The sequence below is a fragment of the Juglans microcarpa x Juglans regia genome, chromosome 2D, assembly GCF_004785595.1.
Source record: "Juglans microcarpa x Juglans regia isolate MS1-56 chromosome 2D, Jm3101_v1.0, whole genome shotgun sequence".
Classification (NCBI taxonomy): Eukaryota; Viridiplantae; Streptophyta; class Magnoliopsida; order Fagales; family Juglandaceae; genus Juglans; species Juglans microcarpa x Juglans regia.
The window spans coordinates 7562071-7582354 of record NC_054596.1 but is presented as its reverse complement, the minus strand read 5'-3'; positions in this window follow the sequence as shown (position 1 = coordinate 7582354).

Sequence of the window (20284 nt, the reverse complement as noted above, 5' to 3'; positions counted from 1 at the left end):
AAAATAGAAAAGATGGATTATTGTGAAAAAGTTGTTAACTTCAATTATTTTATAATTCTTTTACAACCCTATACTCAATAAAGTGTGTGAGAAATGTTACTAATCATATCCACACCACACACCAACACATGATTAGTTATTTTTATCATTCTATTTAAACACTTTTGTTTACACATCAATAGATTTTTTTTCAATGTGTGTTTAAATAAAATAATAAAAATGATAAATTATATGTTGGTATATGGTGTAAGGAATGATAAATAGAATTTTTCCAAATGTTAAATATAGTTGATATTTTCAGTGGCATATGCAACGCCAATCACATGTTAAAATCAATTGACCAAGATTTTCTCCTTACTAATAATATATAGCTTTTATGAATTGGATGCCATTTGGTTTAATTCAATATTTTCCAAAAGTAGACTTCAAAAAAAAAATATATAATATTTGATTTCCTGTATGTTTGGTTACAAAATTAAGGCCATCACTAATCAGAACAGTTACTTTGGGCCGGACTCATTGCAAATATACTTCAATCATATTTCCATCCGAATCTCAAGATGGGCCTAGAACTAAGACCATTGTAAACCCGGGCTATGGAAGGCCCTGAGGTAGCTGGACCAGACCTTATAAATAGGCTAAAAACCCAAACCGAACAATTTTGCGTTTGGTTCATTAACTAAACGAAAATCAAAACAGAGCCAATGTTTAAAGTTCATTACCTAACGAAATGAGCTTGGAAAAATCCAAACTCAGCTCGATATTTTCGTGGATCTCAAAATATAATAATTTTTCACTTTGAATGTGCGACTTCAATTATATATATATAATAAAATAGTTAGAAATACATATTTTCAGTCCATGCGTTATACAAACCATCACACTATTGAAGGTGTAATAACAATGGGGGATTAGTAGCACAACTCCACGGTTATATATATCAAATAACCAAGACTATTAGTTCCTTACCGGTCCCAAGTTCCATATTTTTATTGATGAACGTGATGCGACCATGTTTAGTTATGAAATATTTCAATAAAATTTAAAGATTTTAAGGATTTTTGAACATTCACTACAAGAAAAAAAAAAACATTCGTGACAGATTATTTATAAGAATAATGACTATTTACGATAAAAATAGACTACTTTTGAAGAAATAGTCATTTTCGTAAAAAATAGAAGACCACGGATAAATAATTTTCTTATATCAAGTTGTTGAAATGGAGAGAGAAAATTTTGAATAATATTTTTTTAGAATAAGTGTTGCATTGAATTAGTTTGTGAAAGAGAATAGGTAATACTAAAAAAATTGAATTTACTTTTTTAAAAATATTTTTGTTTTGCAGTTTCTAAAAATTGTATTGAATTTTGTGTTTAGATAATGGTTAGGTAATGGTTGAATGAAAAGTTAAAAAGTTGAAATAGAATATTTTAGATTTAAAGATGTTTGGTTTGGTTTAATATTAATTGATTTTTTTTAAATGCTTGTTAAACCAAACATGGCCATATATTTTGATTCTAAATATATATATAGAAGATATAGAGTATTTTTACAAAAAAACGATACCTTACAATTGTATTTTATAGATGTGTTCTCAATTCAAAATAGAGTCGCAATTATCAAGAATTGTACGTGTCTTTATTATTTTTCATGTATCCTTTTTTGTATATGATGATCTCTCAAACTCATGCAGGCAACTTTAAAAAAAAGTAAAGACGTCGCCGAATAAAGGTGTGGTGGGGAGTACTTATAAAGATTAAAGTTGTTTAAATCATGCACATGGATTACCTTTTCGTGAACATCACTACAGCTTCTTGCTTTAGTTGAAAAATCCAACATCAATAATAATTGAAGCTAGGAGAGTACAAAAGAACCCAATTATTGATCAGAAAAATAAAGACAATGGAAGACCACGACATGCATTATGCATGGTCAAGCAAAGATTACTAGTGTAGGATGTCATGAGTGCATGGCATGATATATGCATGCATCACGTCAAATTATCATAGCATATAGATTTTATTATTTATATTATATTCTTAATACTCTCCTTATACGTATGTAATATGCTAGACTCTTTTTCAATAAATAGATCTAAAATATAAAAGATTTAATTAATAAGATAAAATGTAGAATCAAAATTCAGATGAAGACATTTACTCTAATATTATATTAAATCATCACTTATTTTAAAAGTTTTAAATTAATAAAAAAATATAAATATAATTATTTATATTACAGAGACCAAATTTAAAGAAGTTGAAAACCGAATGTTGTGCTTGTTTAGTACTTAAAAGTTACTATTGAATGAGGTTGTATTTTCAGTGAATAATATTTTAATAATTAATTAGATGATGCTACAGCTCCCGCTAAGACTCTCGCTGAGAGTTCCCACTAGAGCTATAACATGTGTTTTCATTTGTTTTTTTTTAAGTAATTTTTTATATAGATTTTTTTAATCCTTCTTAATATTTTTAAAAAATAAAATAAATTTAAAATATCATTAAAAACATTTCCTTAATTAGAAAGTAAAAAAAAATTATTAAAAAAATACTTCCTTAAACTTCATGATTAAGAAAATATTTTTTAATAATATTGTGAACTTCTTTATTTTTTAAAAATTATTAAAAAATCTATATAAAAAATAATTAAATAAAAAAACACATAAAAACATATACTCTAGCATTATTCTAATTAATTAGGAGCCACCGACAATATCGTCAGACGCTTTACAAACAAGCTACAACTGCTTTTAATTGCTCATGAGGAATAAAGAGGAAAAAGAAAAGAAAAGAATTAAGATGACAAATATGACCCACTTCTAAAGCGAAAGACTTTCATGGATAAAATTGGAAGGGCAAGGATTTCCATGCGATATCTTGGGACTCGAGCCCTGCGGGTCCAGAGAACATAAATGGCAGACTACTTGATAATGGACCGAGGCTCGTTTGAATTAAATGTTTGATGTTATTTTATTATTATAATTTTTTTAAATTTTTATATAAATTATAATAAATAATTTAAAATTTAAAATCTCATAATAAAAAATGTTAATATTTTTCAAATTTTAATCTATAATAAAATCAATATTACAGACCCTAAATAACGAATATAAGCTTTGGTCTAAAATTGTAATCCTAATAATAAAAATGTAAACATATTGAAAAATACTAATATTATAACTCAACAATAACAAAATTTTAATTTTGAAATAAGATTTAAATGAGTTATTGTGGGTTGATTTTGGGTTAAGTGGGTTAGCCCGTTTATTAATCGTGTCTTAACAGGTCAATCTTTTTTTACTCAACCTATTTATATCAAATACAAACTCATTAATTTTGTGTCATGTTCATGTTGGGTTCATGGGTCTTATATTGTCACCTTTAATCTCATCTCATCTCAAAACTTTTCATAATTTCATTGCCAAACATTTCTCAAACAAAAATTATTTTTCAATTTCAAATTTTCAAATTTTCCATCTAATCATTATCTAATTATTACAACGTTCCTAAATTTTTAAACAAAACACAAAAAATAATACAACATTTTCAAATTTCAAAATATAAAAAATTATATTCAAACAATTTTTTAACTTTATAATATTTTTATTCAATTTTATTCTCTCATTTTTCAAAATCCAATAAAATATCTTAACTCAAACCATTTAACTACTATTCACAAATCATTTCACTACTATTCATAGAATTCTCATATCATCTCATCATTACCCAAACATGCCCTTAATCTTTTATTAACCAGTTGGATTCTGAGTTAAACATCAAGGGTGGTCTGCAGGAGGAATCTAGCATACTATTGAGGAATGGGGCTTCCAGCTCATCTGAGATTGAGGAAATTGTTAATAAAGGAAAAAGTTGGAAGAAAAGAGCAAGAGCAGTACCTTTCGCTAGGGATGTTGATATGTTATCTGTGGGAACTTATTCAAATGAAACTAGTAGCAGGAAAAGACAGAATTCAGGTGTAGATAGCACTGAACATTAGGGTCTTCTCAAGAAAAAAAAGATAAGCTCAGTCCTGAAAGGAGCATAACTCAGGTATCAATGGTGGAGCCTGTTCAGTAGCCCCACCAACAAAAATGAGATGCCTAAGTTGGAACTGTCGAGGGCTTGGGAACCCTCGAACAGTTAGAGAGCTTCACTTTATGGTGAAGCAAAAGAGCCCACATGTCATCTTCCTCATTGAAACAAAGAGTAAGAGGGAGAATATGGAAAGAATCAGAAATAAACTTGGTTTTGACAGAAGTTTTATAATAGACAGTAAAGGATTCAGTGGAGGATTAACAATAATGTGGAAATCTTTGTTTCATATAGATTTGGAGTCCTATACTAATTATCATATTTCTGTCAATGTCACTGATCCTGAAAATGGGAAGATATGGTTACTCACAGGCTTCTATGGTAATCCTTGCACAGCACTTAGAGAGGGGAGTTGACAATTATTAAGAAGGCTAAAACCAGTTGATAACAGACCCTGGATTTGCATGGGGGATTTCAATGAAATAGTACAACAAGATGAAAAAGTTGGGGGAGGTTTAAGACCTCGAGCACAGATGGAATCCTTTATTCAAACTTTGCATTTTTTGATCTGATTGATATGGGATATAGAGGACCAAAATATACTTGGACCAATAATAGACAAGGAGAGGAGTTCACTAAAGAAAGGTTGGATCGAGTTCTTGCTAATTCTCACTTCATCAATCTGTACCAGGATATCAATGTCATCATATTACCAGCTTGCACCTCAGACCATAACTCTATTCTGTTAGAACTAAACACCCAATTTCTATATGAAAGAAGGAAGGAAAGGATTTTTAAATATGAATATAGTTGGGGTCAGAAGAGTGAATGCAAAGGAATAATCTCAATAGCTTGGCAGGGTAACTCAATTACTGGAAGTACTATCACAGGAGTTTCAAACAAGCTCAACAGATGCAAGGACAAGTTATTGAGATGGTGTATGTTTCAAAAAAGGGAGTCAAAAGGTTTTATTGAGGATAGAAAGGCAAAACTGATCCAACTTCAGGAGAGGAATACAGGTAGAGACTCATAAGAAATAAAGCAGATAAAGAAAGAAGTGTCATTGAGATTAGAGGAAGAGGACCTGAAGTGGAGACAGAGAGCAAAGCAAATATGGCTTCAAAATGGGGATAGAAATACCAAGTATTTTCATTCTTGTGCTACTCAGAGGAAAAAATCAAATCATATCAGCAGTAGTAGTGATGAAAATGGTACCTTATTCAATTCTCCACAAGGGATAAACCAAATCTTTCAAAGTTTTTTCACCAATCTGTTTACATCTTCTAATCCTTCTGGTCAATTAGAATGTCTGGAATCTTTGCAACCTATTGTTTATGAGGAAATGAATAGAAAGCTTCTAACAGAATTTACAATTACAGAGGTGGAAAAGGCAGTTTTCAGCATGAATCCTATGAGCTCTCCAGGACCAGATGGATTTTCAGCTGGATTCTTTCAATAGAACTGGCAAACAGTAGGTAATGATCTTTGTAAGGCAGTTATCTTAGCTTTAAACACAAACAAATGGGACAGTTCTATTAATGATACATTCATTGTCCTCATTCCCAAATGCAATAATCCCAAGAAGGTTACTGAATTTCGACCAATCAGTTTGTGTAATGTTATCTACAAGATTATTGCCAAGGTATTAGCCAACAGATTAAAAATTATTTTGCCAATAATCATTGCTGATACTCAAAGTGGTTTTGTACCTGGGAGATTAATTGCTGATAATGTTATAGTTGCTTTTGAGGTCTTACATTCTATGCAAAGTAGATTGAGAGGATCAAATGGGTATATGGCATTAAAATTAGACATGAGCAAGGCTTATGACAGATTGGAATGGAGTTTTATAGAAGCTGTAATGCAAAGGATGGGTTTTGAAAACAGATGGACAGATCTTATTCTTAACTGTGTTAAAACAATCTCTTATTCCATTTTGTTAAATGGGAATCCACAACAATCTTTTATACCTTCGAGAGGCATAAGACAGGGTGATCCTTTGTCACCCTATCTTTTCATTTTGTGTTCAGAGGCTTTTAGTCAGTTACTCAACAAGGCAGAAAGGATGAGATTGATTTAAGGATTTCCAATGGCAAGAGGACTTTTAACAATAAATCATCTATTTTTGGCAGATGATAGCTTGTTATTTTGTCAAGCTACATCTTTAGAATGGAGTAGAATGCTTGATTTGATAGGTCAATATGAATTAGCATCGGGTCAAATGGTAAACAAAGAAAAATCCTCCTTATTTTTCAGCAAAAACACAAGAGAACACACAAGAGATTGTATTCTCAGTATCGCAGGGATTAGGGCTACAAGTTCTTACGAGAAATATTTGGGATTGCGAGCTTTGTTTGGAAGATCTAGAAAAAGGGCTTTCAACAACATTCTTGACAGAGTCAGAGGAAGGCTTAACAATTGGAAGTTGAAGTTTCTGTCAAAGGCAGGTAAAGTGATATTGCTTAAATCAGTTATCCAAGCTTTGCCTATGTAACACCCCGTATTTTAGTATATTTTTATTGAATGATTATTTTAATAATTCAAAAATCTATTCTCTTATTTTATAATTATCGGATATTTTAAATGGGTTATTTTATGATCTTTAAATTGTGAAAATTAAATTGTTATGTTTTCTTAATATTTATTTACTGTTGTACATTTAAATTGTTCTTCTTTTAAATTAATTGATTGTGGGATTTAATTATTTTATTTTCATTGTATCATTACGTTTAATTTAATTTAATTGATTTGCTGTTTTAAAATCATTTTTGTTGGATCATTTTCTGTGATCCAAGATGTGAGGATTGAACCTCATTTCTTTCCCTTCATTTTTCTTTTTCTCCTTTTTCTTTTCTTTCTTTTTCTTTTTCCCCAGTTTCCCCCCCATCCCACGCGACACTCTCTCTCTCTCTCTCTCTCCCCGTCCGATTTCTCTTCAACCAGCCCGCCGCCGTGAGCCGCCGGTGACCGACACCGCTCCCTCCGTCCACCTCCCCATCGGCCGGCGACACCACCCCGTCAATCCCAGCCCCTATCTCGCCGGCGTTCTCCTCCACGCACGGCTTGAAGCCGCGACCTTCTCTTCCTTCGTGCGCCGCCGTCGCGCCACCTCTGGCCACCATCTCTTCACCACTTCATCCCCGACCTCTTGGCAACCCAATGGACCCAACCCCGGCTCCGATCCGTCACCGGTGAAGCACAACCAAGCCCATCTCTGTTTCAAACTTTTTGGCCTTAAAACCACCATTTGCGCCGCCACCCACCGCAAACCACCACCAACATTGGCTTCACCGACCTCTCTAGACCCTACCCTATCAATTTCGAGCCTTAGTTTGTCCCCATTCAAAAGTGGGTATTTGAGACCCACGGCCACAGTGTATTTTACACTGTTACGTTGCTGAGCCGCCACTTCTTGCAACTTCGTGATCCTTTAAAAATTATAATATAGCACTGTAAGTATTTTTTCTAAAGAACTTTCGTGATTTAAATGTATTTTTGCACTAACATATATTACTGTGAACTGGTTGGTTATGCCGGACTGAGTCCGAGCAGTTCGGGGGTCGGATGGATTGCGGACGGAGTTGATTGTATGTTTGGTTTGTGATTAGATTGTGTTGACATTGTTGGTTGTTGGATATTGGTGTCGTGTTTTGTTCACTGCATTTGCACGCATGTTCATGTTTGTAACTGAAAACTGGGTTTTCGCATGATTGCATACATGTTCATGTGTTTATTTGAAAACTGGATTTTTATGTGAGAAATGATTTTTGGGTGTGTTTGAAACAATTAAATTGACTGGTTTGAGAAAAAGGAAAAGGAACTGTAGGGATGGTAGTAAGCAGGGATGGTGGTTGTGTCCCGCCTGTGATTCCCGCCTACGGTGCACGCGGTAGGGATGGTGGTAAGCAGGGACGGAGGTAGAGTCCCGCCTGCGACTCCAGCCTACATTGTCCGATAATTGGTTTGTTTTGTGTGAATCATTTTCTGGAAAAATGACAGACTATATTTTTGGGCCAAAATGAGATTTTGGTATGTGTTGGAAATAATAATTTTTCTGGAAAAAATGGTATTTTATGGCTAAGTGTATTTTGTCATATGAATGCATGTTGGTTGCATTAATATGTTTTTATCCCGAGAGTTGTTTGGTTTATACTTACCTGTGGTACTATTTTATGGTATTGCAGATTTTGATACAGATGAGAGTGGCGAGCCTTAGCTTGGCTCCGTTGGTGGAGTGATATGGGATTGCCCTTGTTTATCGAGTTTCGTTTTTTTTATCAATTTATGTATTGCCTTTGTAATATATTTGGGATGACTGTATAACTCTTTAAAGGTAATTTGTTTTGAATATTTGTATTTAAATTTCTGGTACTTAGATGACTTATTTATATTATCTGCTACGATTTTTATTGTGCACTCTTGCATGTTGCACACACTTGAGCACATTTCGTTGGGATGCGTGACCCGTGTTATCATCATCCTGAGTCAAGATTCCCTTATTTTTGTACGTGGGAGTCGGGACGTCACAGGTGGTATCAGAGCAGTTCGGCGCTGGGTAAACCCACATGTCCCTTAGGTGAAGTACCAGAAAATTTTAAAATTGTGATTTGAAATTATTTTGTTGGGAGTATATTATTTTAATTGTTTTATTTATTTTATTGTACGTTAATTGTTTGTTTATTTATCTTATTTTTGTTATTTTAGTTTATTTAGTTATTTTATTATATGGCTGGCAATTTTACTTGTTTCAATTATTTTCTTGTGTACTATTTCATTTGTTTTATTCCTTTTGTCTTATGATATTTTATTTTGTTGGTTTTATTTATTTTATTTTATGTGATATTGTTGTATTTTAATTTATTTTACTATAATTATATTTTAGTTTATTTTGAGCTGATAGTGGGGTTAAGGGTTACGTTATAGCAGGAAGATTGTACGACCAAGAAGGCAAGCTAATGAGCCCGATGATGAATTACCGAGGGGTGATGGAAATTATGCCATGGCGAGGGCGTTGAATAGGGTGACAGAGTTTCTTCAGCAGAATTTTCGTCCACAGTAAGGAGAGCAGAATAGGGTGGTGCAAGTCAGGTGCACCTATGAGCGTTTCTTGGCACATAGGACTCCTGCCTTCACGGGCGAAGAAGATCCACTTCGAGCTGGGAGGTGGATTGAAGACCTCGAGAGGACATTCGAAGTTTGTGGTTGTACAGAGGCCCAGAAGGTGTTGTATGGGAGTTACCTGTTGCAAGGTGAAGCAGCTAATTGGTGGAAGACTAAGCGAGAACTCCTAGAGATGGAGTTGGGATCTTTGGCGGCTGTGTCTTGGTAGCGCTTCAAGAAAGAGTTCGACGATCGCTTCTTCCCTGTTTTTGTGAGACGGCAAAAGGCTCGGAAATTCAATAACTTGGTCCAAGGGGATATGACTGTCTAGCAATATGCTAGAAAATTTGTAGAGCTTGGGCGATTTGCGTCTCATATGATAGCCACAGAAGAGTTGCGGGCCGAACGTTTTCAGGAAGGGTTGCGCTCTCAGATCCGCAGACAAGTTGCATGCCTGCAAATCCAGAACTTCCAGAGGTTGGTTGAGGTGGCCTGCATTGCTGAGCGAGAGCGAGGTGCTGTGGTAGGCTCCCCTCCGGGTAAGAAGCGACTGAACGTTGATGGTGAAGGGAGCAACTCCGGGTCGCCGCAGAAGTTCGTGCAGAGGATCGGGTCTCGATCGCAGGCAACCTCTGGTGTACGTATTGGGGGTCGAGCTCCAGTTTGTGGCAGATGTAATAGAGCTCAAGAGGGCGAGTGTCGTCAGGGTTGGAACCAGTGCTATGAGTGCGGTCAGACGGGACACTTTCCTCGTGAGTGTCCTAATCGGACTCAAGGGAATCAGGGTGGTCATCGCGGTGGTAGAGGTAGTCAAAGGCAATTAGGTCAGGCTCGGATGTACGCGTTGACTCCTGGTAGTGCTGACGAAGAGGTTCCAGAGACTCAGGACGCTGGAGTTATGGCAGGTAAGGGTCTAACCTGATCTTTCGTAATGGATGTCTTGTGTGGTTTATTCTTGAGTTTTGGGAAAAGTTATGCAAGCCGTACCCATACCCGTTGGGTGTTGGAGGTCGTGTGATTTTTCTTAAGCGTGTTCTGGTTATGTCTTGTATCCTGCTTTAGCGTGATGTTTGACTCTACAAATTTCGAGGACGAAATTTTTTTTTAAGGGGGGAGGATGTAACATCCCGTATTTTAGTGTATTTTTATTGAAGGATTATTTTAATAATTCAAAAATTTATTCTCTTATTTTATAATTATCGGATATTTTAAATGGGTTATTTTATGATCTTTAAATTGTGAAAATTAAATTGTTATGTTTTCTTAATATTTATTTACTGTTGTACATTTAAATTGTTCTTCTTTTAAATTAATTGATTGTGAGATTTAATTATTTTATTTTCATTGTATCATTACGTTTAATTTAATTTAATTGATTTGCTGTTTTAAAATCATTTTCGTTGGATCATTTTCTGTGACCCAAGATATGAGGATTGGACCTCATTTCTTTCCCTTCATTTTTCTTTTTCTCCTTTTTCTTTTCTTTCTTTTTCTTTTTCCCCAGTTTCCCCCCATCCCGCGCAACACTCTCTCTCTCTCTCTCTCCCCGTCCGATTTCTCTTCAACCAGCCAGCTGCCGTGAGCCGCCGGTGACCGACACCGCCCCTCCGTCCACCTCCCCATCGGCCGGCGACACCACCCCGTCAATCCCAGCCCCTGTCTCGCCGGCGTTCTCCTCCACGCACGGCTTAAAGCCGCGGCCTTCTCTTCCTTCGCGCGCCGCCGTCGCGCCACCTCCGGCCACTATCTCTTCACCACTTCATCGCTGACCTCTTGGCAACCCAATGGACCCAACCCCGGCTCCGATCCGTCACCGGTGAAGCACAACCAAGCCCATCTCCGTTTCAGACTTTTTGGCCTTAAAACCACCCTTTGCGCCACCACCCACGGCAAACCACCACCACCATTGGCTTCACCGACCTCTCTAGGCCGTACCCTATCAATTTCGGGTCTTAGTTTATCCCCATTCAAAAGTGCGTATTTGAGACCCACGACCACAGTGTATTTTAGACTGTTACGTTGCTGAGCCGCCACTTCTTGCAGCTTCGTGATCCTTCAAAAATTATAATATAGCACTGTAAGTATTTTTTCCAAAGAACTTTCGTGATTTAAATGCATTTTTACACTAACACATATTACTATGAACTGGTTGGTTATGCCGGACTGAGTCTGAGCAGTTCGGGGGTCGGATGGATTGCGGACGGAGTTGATTGTATGTTTGGTTTGTGATTGGATTGTGCTGACATTGTTGGTTGTTGGATATTGGTGTCGTGTTTTGTTCATTGCATTTGCACGCATGTTCATGTTTGTAACTGAAAACTGGGTTTTCGCATGATTGCATACATGTTCATGTGTTTATTTGAAAATTGGGTTTTCATGTGAGAAATGATTTTTGGGTGTGTTTGAAACAACTGGATTGACTGGTTTGAGAAAAAGGAAAATGAACTGTAGGGATGGTGGTAAGCAGGATGGTGGTAGAGTCCCGCCTGCGATTCCTGCCTACAGTGCACACGGTAGGGATGGTGGTAAGCAGGGATGGTGGTTGTGTCCCGCCTGTGATTCCCGCCTACGGTGCACGCGGTAGGGATGGTGGTAAGCAGGGACGGAGGTAGAGTCCCACCTGCGACTCCCACCTACAGTGTCCGATAATTGGTTTGTTTTGTGTGAATCATTTTCTGGAAAAATGACAGACTATATTTTTGGGCCAAAATGAGATTTTGGCGTGTGTTGGAAATAATCATTTTTCTGGGAAAAATGGTATTTTATGGCTAAGTGTATTTTGTCATATGAATGCATGTTGGTTGCATTAATATATTTTTATCCCGAGAGTTGTTTGGTTTATACTTACCTGTGGTACCATTTTATGGTATCGCAGATGTTGATACAGATGAGGATGGCGAGCCTTAGCTTGGCTCCGTTGGTGGAGTGATCTGGGATTGCCCCTGTTTATCGAGTTTCGTTTTTTTTTATCAATTTATGTATTGCCTTTGTAATATATTTGGGATGACTGTATAACTCTTTAAAGGTAATTTGTTTTGAATATTTGTATTTAAATTTCTGGTACTTAGATGACTTATTTATATTATCCGCTGCGATTTTTATTGTGCACTCTTGCATGTTGCACACACTTGAGCACATTTCGTTGGGATGTGTGACTCGTGTTGTCTTCATCCTGACGTCACGATTCCCTTATTTTTGTACTTGGGAGTCGGGGTGTCACAGCCTACCTACTCTATGGGACTTTTCAAATTACCTAAAAGATTGTTGGAAGACCTTAATAGGTTGAAAAAAGGTTACCGGTGGGGTCAAATAAATCAGGAAAGAAAGCTCAGTTGGATAAATTGGAAACAAATGGGGAAATCTAAAGATGAGGGAGGATTGGGTTTTAGAGACTTTGAAAATTTCAACATTGCTTTGTTGGCAAAACAAGGTTGGAGATTGACTCAGTTCCCTAATTCTCTAGCATCACAAGTGTTACATCATAAATACTACCCCAACTCTGATTTTTTTCATGCTAAGTTAGGTAGCTCTCCATCATATATTTGGAGGAGCATTTTATATGCTAAATCCTTGATTCAGGAGGGAACTTTGTGGAGGATTGGTAATGGTGAATCAGTTAGAATATGGTTAGATAAATGGATGCCAAAACCTATTACTTTTTTGCCTCAAAGTGGATTGAATATGCTGGGAACAGATGCAAGGGTTGTGGCATTAATCAATGAGGAAAAAAGAGAATGGAACTGTGATCTGATAAAAGAAGTTTTCTCAACTGAAGATGCTGAAACAATTTGCCAAATTCCAATTAGCTTACACAACAGGGTTGATAAATTGATGTGGAGAAGTATAAAAAATGGTATTTTTACTGTTAGAAGTGCTTATTATCTACAAGGAGAGATTCAAGAAAGGAAAATTGGACAAAGCTCACAAAATCCCTGCATTGCAAAAGGCTGGACCAGATTATGGAAACTTGATATCCCTCATGCAGCTAAGAATTTCTTGTGGAGAGCCTGCCTCAACATTCTTCCAACCAAGGTTAACTTGTGTAAGAAAAAGATTTTAGAAGATCAGTTTTGCCCTCTTTGTTTAAAAGAACCAGAAACCATAGAACATATTCTATGAGAATGCATCTCTGCAAATGATATCCTAGGACAATGTTCAATGAAGATCCAAAAGAGCAAGGTATCATGCAAGAGTTTAAAGGTACTACTTGAAGATATGTTTAGTAAACTGGAAAAAAAAGAAATGGAAGAACTGTCTCTAACTTTATAGAATCTTTGGTGGAGAAGGAATGAATTTATTTTTAAAAACATCTTGATTGATCCTAAATCAGTACAGATCAGAGTGCTTCAAATGTTACAAGATATTGAGACAATGGAAACAAGGGCATCACATAGTGTTAATAACAATACAACAAGAACTAGTACTTGGCAGATTCCACCACTAGGATTTAGCAAGATCAATTGGGACGTGGCAGTCAATAAAAGTCAGTGTATGATTGGAATTGGCATAATTGTCAGGGACGAGGAAGGCAACATATTGGCCACCATTAGAAAGAAACAATCTCTACTTCATGATCCACAGTTAGCAGAAGTAACAGGAGCTTTTACAGCAGCAAACTTTGGAGTTCATCTAGGAATGAGAAAGATAATTCTAGAAGGTGATTCCAAAAAAGTGGTCATGGATATTCAGAAACAACCAGTTGATGAGAGTTATTTTGGTTTGATTATATCAGAAATTAGATCTACTATCTTATGTTTTGATGTATGTACAGTTAATCATATCTATAGAGAAGGCAATGTAATAGCACATACTCTAGGTAAAGATGCTTTGTCTACTCTGATGGAATCTCAATGTATAGTAGATATGGAGGAAACACCTCCCTGTATTCGGCACCTGTTATGATCATGTTTTAATCAATGAGATGAGGTTTATCAAAAAAAAAAAAAAAAAAAAAAAAACAGGCGGATTTCAGTTTTCAAGGAGGGTCTGGATAACACGGCGGGTTTTCTTATGTAAAGGCTAGACGATCGGATTTTGAGCTTGAATTGTGGTCGAGTTCAAGAAAAAAATAACAAAAAATCTTCATAACATCCTAACACTCCACACTCCATATTATTTTTAATTTTTATTATTTTTTTTCTTTTATTAAATATTTATTATATGAATAATTAATAGAGAATTTGAAATAATTTAAAAAGAATAAATTCAAAAAAGAATTTTAAAAATATATTAAAAATTAAAAAAATTAAAAATAAGATGGAGTATGAAGTGTGGTGGAGGTTGTGTAGCAAAGTTCAAAAAATAAAATGTTTAGGATGGCAACAAAACCATAAAGGCGACAGCTAGCATGCACTTGTCTCCAAATAAACCGAATTAATTGAGGTGGATTACCTCTATCGAGTGGACTCCGACCCACAGACCATTAGAACGGCTCAAGTTTCTTCGTTTGTTTCTGGCGCGTGTTGTTAACTGGACCCAAAAAGTGAAATATCTATGCACTTTACAAAGTAAGAGATTCTTAAAGAAAGTAAACCTGACCTACTTGGAAAGATAAAAAGTCCATTTATTGTATCTTTTAATTAGCTCAATGGAACGAAGATTCCAACATCAATAACGGAGTACTTATCACCGTAAATATGATCAGTTTTTATTTATTGATTTAAAAAACTTAAGTGATTTTATATATTATTTATTTAAATAATAGTTACTTAAAATATATCACATAGTAATCATGATTGTAGATGATAAAACTTAAAATTATAAAGAATAGTATTTCTGTTTTTTTTTTTTATTTTTTATTTTTTATAAAATGAAAAATATAAAGTACCGAAAAATACTGCAAAATGCAACTGCCATGAATCACGTGAAACATTGAAGCTCAAGCCCACTTTACTTTTCCACTTTTCTCTTTTGCTTTTTTCCTTGCCCTCCCTAGCCACAGGCCTGTACATGATGATTCGTCCTCGAATGATTAGGTGAATTCATGTAATCGAAAACAAGTAATCATGTTGATCTTTTCATTATTAAACACTAATATTTACAATATGATCTTGACAAATCATGAGTTTCTTGATTCTATCATTATAAAAAATTGCATTGTTTGTAATTTTGTTCATATATACTTGTTTATACCCGGCACGGCCAGCCCCAAAAGGAGCCACCGGAGAACGTCTTATATATATATATTCGACAAGCTACCTCAGCTTTGCTGTTGAATAATGCTTTGTAAGGAATAAAGACAGAGAGGATCAGAGAGAAATTCAGAGAACATATTATATGGTCAGTCTTTTTTAAAACAAAAAGATGGTTCACTTGTAAAGCTAAAATTAGTAGATTAATCAAAGTTTGAATTTCGTTTCAATTCCAAGTTCAAATTGGTAAACATTTTATAAAAAATGAATAAGGATAAAAATGATACATTAAAGTTTTCGCATAATTAATTATTAACCACAACTTCTCATAACATGATACGACATTTGCATTTGGAAAGAGTAGATGACATCAGACATAGATATTGCACCTAACCATAGCATATGATCGACGTTTTCGTTTGGAAAGAGGTCACCAATCATTGGATAATCTATGTAGAAAATAAGATATAATAAGGCGCGCAACTTGCATTTGGCTCCGTTTGGAAATACAATTCATCTCAATTCATTATTATAATTTTTTTAAATCTTAATATAAAATATAATAAACAATTCAACTTTTTCAAATTTTAAAACAATAATAATAATAAATAATAATATTTTAATAATATTTTATTAACTCAACTCAATTCAATTCAGCTCACTTCAAGATCAAAACTCACCCTTAGACTAAATAAAGTGGGTTCATCATAATTGGGTTAGAGCTTAATTATTGGAGCGAGAAACCTAGCTAACCCTGACTATACATGATGCAAAAAGACCGAATTAGCTAGAATACTTTAATAAAAACAATTATATAATTTATAATCTTAGTTGGATGTATAAGTCTCGTGTATTTTATTTAAAAAAGATAGATAAATCTAAAATTTATATGAATAAATTATTTTTTTAATAGTATATTCGGCATTTTAAAAAAAATATATATACAAGATTTACACAATATTTTAAAAGTATTTTAGTTACTTCTTTTAATAATTTGGTCTCCGCCAAGTGTTATTGACCATTATAATAATAATATATTAGGAATTCGTTTCTTGTATATAGTGCGAGGTTGGCCCCGCAACATATCTTTTAAATCTGCGAAGTTAGGGTCTATATATTTTAATAAACAAGATCGAATATAGTGGTGTAATCTCAGGGTCCCAAAACTTTAATAAGGGTGCTGTCGGTATAATTTTTCCCATTAAACAATAAGCATGCTCTAGTGGCGCACTATACTCTATAGGGATCTACTATTCTTTTGGTAAACACTGATATTCTAATTTACACGCTATTATAAGTATAGCTAGCTAGTACCCTTAACAGACATCATGCATGCATGCGAGTGATTTGTGAAGGGAGCTCTGATCAGCTTGTAAGAGTTATCAGTAGAAATTAAGGAATACTGCAATGGAGGTCGTCACTTACAAGATGAAGGTGGGATCGGGGAGGATGCATCCTGATCTGGCATTTCTCGTGATGCTTATCATACTCCTCAACGCATATTGTTGCAGTGCTTCTATCATTGTGAAGGCCAACAACAGTTTTCGATGCAGTGGCCGCCTCGATGAATGCCTGTTCGAGGAGGAATTAGAGTTGGAGTTGCTGATGAATCCTTACGCAAGCCGGATGCTTATTACCTATCCAAAGCCCAAACCTGACATACCTGGACAACCAGCCATTACTTGTGGTCAACCTCAAGACGCACCTTATGCTACTTGTATCTCCCAGATAAAGAAAGAATATCACCTTTGTGTCAAGGGGAATATCTTCTCACGCTGCTGATCTTGAATCATGGAAATGCGCCTCTTTGATCAGCTGTAAACTTCGTTATTCTATAAGATCCTATGCTTATGTGTGTGTCTTTTTGTTTTATTAAATCCTTCTGTTGTTGTTTTCTTTAAGGATTGGCCGGGATAATACTACTCCCATGCAGTTATGTTCGTATGTTTGAATCGATGTGTATGTCTAATTTTGCTGGAGAATAAACTACAATTTCCACAACAAATTTAAAGGTTACACGTAGGGTTGTGCAGAAAGGCCTTGGGCCCGATCCGTCTGTCAAAACCGACTTGGTCCACTCGAATAAAAACGGGTTCATCGGGTCAGAGTTTAATAACGGGTTTTAAACTATCAACCCGTCGAACCCGTCAAAACCGAAATCCCTCTCTTCATCACTATCATCACTCTCTTCTGAATCCCTTCGAAACCATTGCGGAAACCCTAGTCTCCGTCGCCCTTCTTCGTCGCCGTCGCTGTTGCCATAACTGTTCTCCGACTTCGAGCTTCTAGGCCTCCGTTCCACTGCCCCGTTCCAAGGTTATCTCTCTATCTCTCGACTCTCTCTGTTTCGATTCTCTCTATTTTTTTTTCAATCACTCAAGTAGAACAGAAAAGTAGATTTTCAATCTCTCTACCTCGTTCCACTTGTTTCTGTCGTCCCTTAACACCATCTGATATGTAGATTTGCTTTTCACTTCCTGAGGTGATGTGATTTACTTACCAAAAAATAGATCATGTGAATTCGGGGTAATAGCAAGAGGAATGAAGATATTCTTTGAGGTTAGATGAACAGATGATTATCATCAGTTATTGAGGGAAAAATTGATGTTTGGGAATGTGAAGATTCTTTTGTTTTGTTGGGTTTTATGCCACGTTAATTTTTTGGGTCTGGTTTTATTATCCAAACTTTTAGTATTTTTTTTGTTTGGGTGGTGGTAGTTTACTCCAAAACAAGATGGGTCTTACCTTTACTGGACATCACTTGTAGGTTTACAGATTAAAACCTTGAACCTTCACTTAATGAATGGAAAATAAGCGTCATGGCCCAAAAAACTAGTTATCCTAATCTGTGAACCCCATTAACATAACTGTATCGTTGCTCGAGAGGTATGTCATATGGTTTTTGTAACTTGAAATTTGCTTCTGTTAATGGGACAGAGGTGAAGCCATAAGTAGGATTGGCACCACATGATAGATTGAACTTCTCCAATGAGCCTACTAGAACCGAAAAGATAAGCAGATAACTGAAGCAATTATTCATTTTTCTCATTTACTCTCTGTATAGGAAGGTTAAAGCACTCTAAAGATGCAGACAACTATATGTAATAGTTATGGTGTAATTATTTAAAGTTCCATGAATAAATAGGCTAATGGGGAAATATATATAGAGATTGTTTTATTTCTTTGGACTAGTGTGAAGATTCTCCTATTCACCTACTCTGGGAATATGACCTCTACTCTCTTGCCATTTCAATTTTTAGGCTTGCTGCTTGTCATCTAGTTACCTGTTCTTCGTTTTTTCATCACCGGTTGTGGATAAGGATCAGTAGAAAAGCTCATGGCATTATAATTTTAGTCATTTTGTATCTATTATATGTTTCATTAAACGCACAATTGTCTAGCTATATTTGTCTAATGCTTTTTCACATTGACATGCATAAGGGGTTGATAGAGAGATTAGTAAGCAGGAAAATGATTATTAAGTGGACATGGTCGCCTCCAATTCTGGAAACTGCATACTGCATTGTAAATTGGAAGGAACTCACAATAGCTGAGAATATATACAAAAGACCCACGACAATTTGAGTGTGATGCAGCCAACCAAGTTAATATGAAAAGTACTGTTTGTAGTTTTTCATCTCAAGTTTTGGCAAAATATAATCATCTCCTCTCGTTAAGTCAAAAACAAATTAAAGACAAAAAAAACCTTTATAAATGATTAGATATATGTTTAAAATAGTTATAATGACGTTCCATATTATTGCTATGGTTAGAACTATTAGGAAGACAAAGCTTTACCAAAGGCGTCTTGGTTTAAGCAAATATTATATATTCATATAGAAACATACTGCATTATATATGGTTATTTAATTTGGGGAAAATGGGAAAGTAAAAAAAATAAAGGTGAGGCTAATAATGTAGAAAGTTATGATTGTAAGATTTGAGGAAATTTCTGCTTTCACTCGATTGGATGAAGTTAATTATTATGGACATGGTTTGCATTCATATTCTTCTCATGGTCTAGAGGTTGATTTACTTATAAAAAAATGGTCTAGAGGTTGATTTGTTATTAGTCTCACGGTCCAGAAAAGCAAGTTAAATTAGTTTGGCAGGAACAAAATGTAGTTTTAGATAGGTCTTTAATTTGTTACAAAAGCTGTAGCATTTTTTCCCTATATCTCTCTTCAAACTAGACCATTCAATTCAGTAGAAAATTGAAGAGGATCTTGATCCTTAATTTTTATTAATAATTACCAATAGAGAATTAAAGAGAATCTTGATCCTTATGTTTTTTCTCTGAACAGAGCATTGATATTTAGGCATTACTGCTCTGTTTTCATTTGGTTGAGTTGAATATTTTGACATTTCCTTACTTCTTTTTGAGTAAAAGTATTTGTACTTTGGCTGAAAATGATCTTAAAAAATTATTTAATGTGCCATTATTGATTTTGTGTTAAGATTTTTTCATAATGGCAGATATAGAGGAAGAGATGGGAAGCTGCTATAATTTGATCGTTGGATGCTCCTTAGTCTTTTGTAATAATTGATATTCATATTTTCTAATTTAGATAGTTTTTGTAATAGATGACTTTTGTATGTTTTTTTTTATTAGTTTTTGTACAAATTTAACCTATATGTTAGCCATTAAATCAAACAGTTTTAAGGAAGGAGGTGATTAGTGGTATCATTAGCCATTAATAAGTTTTTCTTAGTAAGTATGGTTGAAGTGAGGTTGGCATAAACTTAGTCTACAAAAATATGACGTTTCAACCGTTGGTAATACACAATAACTACTATGGGATGTACTAGGGAAAGAAAGAAAGAAAGAAAAAAAAAAAAAAAAACCAATCCGACCCGCACAGTAACCGGTCAGGTCGGACCGGATTGGCGCACAAATAGTAATGGGTCGGATCGGATCGGGCCCAGACCCGATTAATTGTCATCGGGTTGCAGCCCTAGTTACACGTATATAACTTTAATTAAAACTATATATATATATATATATATTTATATATAAC